Below are 3,137 nucleotides of genomic sequence, written 5' to 3'. Positions count from 1 at the left end.
AATCGATGTTTTTCAAATATATAAATTCATATAAAAATCAATTCAATTAATTTTTTAATTATTTTCATTGCACATATTATAATCATCGCTGCCGATCAAGTAGTTATACGAAATAAAAGGCATATTAATAATTTTAATGCCAAGCAAATTTTTTATGGCAGAGTTTTTTTTTAAAGTTTCTTTTTTGCGATTTTTTTGACAGGAAATTAGTTTTAACCTAGGAGACAAAAAATTATAAAAAGTATGATATTGTCTCTTCATTGGCTAGAGATATAAGGGAGAAGTGTAGAATTCCCTAAAAAACAATTTATTCATAAATTTCTTACACTTTTTATTTAGACCCGGTCCCTAAAATATTTGGAATGGTTAATTTGGCTCTGGTTGCTCCTAATGCTGTTAATCGGTAACATTTTCCCAAATCTGGATCGTTATTTTTAACTCCGACTCAAGATTCGGAAAGTTTTTTCTACCTTGACCTGAGTCAAAGCCGAAAAACCAACTCCGCACAAAATCTGGATCTTTTTTTCGACTCTGACTCAAAGTTCGGGTCGTTTTTACGACTTCTACTCTGTGGTCTGTTTTTTCTATTCAATCTAAAATTTGGGTCGTTTTTTTTTCATCTTACCTAAAATATAGTTTGTTTTTTTTTGATCAAGAGCCTACTAGAGTCTATTCCAATAAATATAATAATGAATAACATTTAGATATTATAATTATGGTTTGGAAAAGTTAATGCTGTTTTAATTATGAGGCTAACTCACTAATTGATCATCTTGGGTGGTCCTAGATCTTGAGAGATCTAATTAAAACTTCAGCGAAGATGAACCAAAGAAAAGTGAAAATTGTAATATTCTTAACTTTCCAAAACTTTTTTAAATTTTTTTTAACAAATGGGAACATATTTTGTAAACATATTAAATTAAAATTCCAGCGAAGACGAACCATAGAAAAGTGACAATTGTCATACTCGTCATTTTATAATTTTTTTCAAGTATTGATAAAAATATAAATTGTAAATATGTTGAATTAAAATGTCAATGAAGATATAACATAGAAAGGACAATTGTCATAATCGTTTTTAAACTCTTATGAAGCAAATAGGTAAAATTATAAGTTGCATGTATTTTCAATGATATAATTTAGAAAAGTGTCAATTGTCAGGTTCCTTATTTTTCTTACATTTTTTGAAATTTGATAACGAAATTAGGTAAAATAGAATTGTAAACATGTTAAATTAAAATTTCAGTTACCATAGAAAAGTGACAATTGTCATAATTGTTATTTTTAACTTTTTTGAAACAATTGGGTATATAAATTGTAAACTTGTTAAAATAAAATTTCAATTAAGATGTACTGACAATTGTCATAATAGTTATTTTAAATTTTTTTAAAGTAAATGTAAAAATATATACTGTAAAATAAAATTTCAATGAAGAACCATAGAAAAATGAAAATTATCATATTCCTTATTTTTTTAGTTTGAACTTATTTTAAGCAAATGGGTAAAAATAGAAATTGTAAACATGTTAAGATGAACCATAAAAAATGCATCTTAAGAAAACTAAAAGGGAATATATGTTCATTGATATAAAAAATATTAATTTAAAAAAATGTAATTCGCACGTGCACAATTAGTTGGAAGGATCATATTTTCTGATGAATATTTACTTTTTATAAATATTTTTTTAAGGAATAAGCCTGCTAATCCATACGGTCCATTAATTATTAAATTAACGATAAAAAATTTTTTTCACATATTAATTATTTAGTCATAAATTAATTTTTTAAGATTATCTTTTAATATGATTTTATGTAACATCATTGATGCGCACAATTATTTTTAAGCAAATAAATTTATTTAGATTTTTTTAAAAAAATAATTTTATAGATATTTTTTTCAGTAAATGCTCGTTTTATATGAGAATTTGTTCGAATGAACGGTAAAATTAAAGGTATTGACATTTTTTCATGTGACGAGAACAAAATATATAAAAATTAGTGTTGTAAACGAACGCGTTCAAAATGAACTTTGAAAAAAAAGTGATGAACGGTGTTCCTTTTTTTTGACGAACTTTGAACGGGAACGCGTTCCTTTTCTTTGATGAACGCGTTCAATTTTACGTTCGTTCAATTTTAAAAACACTTTTAATTTTTATTTATTTGAAAAATTAATATTAATCCGCATTTTTTAACAAAAAAGTCTTATATTTTTATTTTTTGAAAAATTAATATTTAATCCAATTTTTTAACAAAAAAGTCTTATATTTTTTAATCGGCTGTTTTTACTTTTTCCTCTTTCATATTGCAATTAACGTACCATAACGTGCTACTGCTAGAGAAGATACGATTAAAGTTTATTAATTTGAATATTTTATATTTTAATTTAATAGATTAGCATTTGCATGGATATAAATATTTCATCATCAGATTCTGAAAATCAAAATTCAATATTAGCTGAATTAGAATTACCATGACCCAAATATCAAAAATATTTCACTGTTTTAAAATTAATTCCGAGATATCATTTTTTTGACGAGGAAGAAGAGGGCAGATTGAAGGATGATAACATAGCTCAATTTTTTGAGACAATGGATAAAACATTAAATGTTTTTAATAAATTCCCCCTTTTAAAAGAATTGTTTATCAAGTATAACACCGCAATCCCTTCATCTGCCCCTGTTGAGCGAGTTTTTAGTATAGCTAACGCTGTATTAACTGCCAAGCGTTCATACCTATCAGATGAAAATTTTGAAAAGCAATTATTATTAAAAATTAATAAGAAAATTTTTTATAAATTTATTTTTTTATCGCTCTATTATATTGTATTTATAATTATATTATCAAAATAAAACTATTATTTTTTATCATGGCTAATATATTGTGTTGAAAAATATAAGGCATTTATTTATATTAAATTAAATTTAAAAAAAAATTTATCATAAAATTTTGAACGCATGAACGCGTTCATGAACTTGAACGCGTTCCTTTTTTTGAATTTGAACGTGAACGTAAACGCGTTCAATTTTTGTCAATGAACGTTGAACGCGAACGCGTTCGATTTTTTTAAAAATGTTTACAGCACTAATAAAAATATGTTTTTTTTGTGCTCTCATAATAGGGGTTTCTTTTTGAAAACA

The sequence above is a fragment of the Gordionus sp. m RMFG-2023 genome, chromosome 5, assembly GCF_954871325.1.
Source record: "Gordionus sp. m RMFG-2023 chromosome 5, tfGorSpeb1-WG-v2, whole genome shotgun sequence".
NCBI classification, from domain to species: domain Eukaryota; kingdom Metazoa; phylum Nematomorpha; class Gordioida; order Chordodea; family Parachordodidae; genus Gordionus; species Gordionus sp. m RMFG-2023.
The sequence above is the reverse complement of the archived record's forward strand: the minus strand, read 5'-3'. Positions refer to the sequence as shown.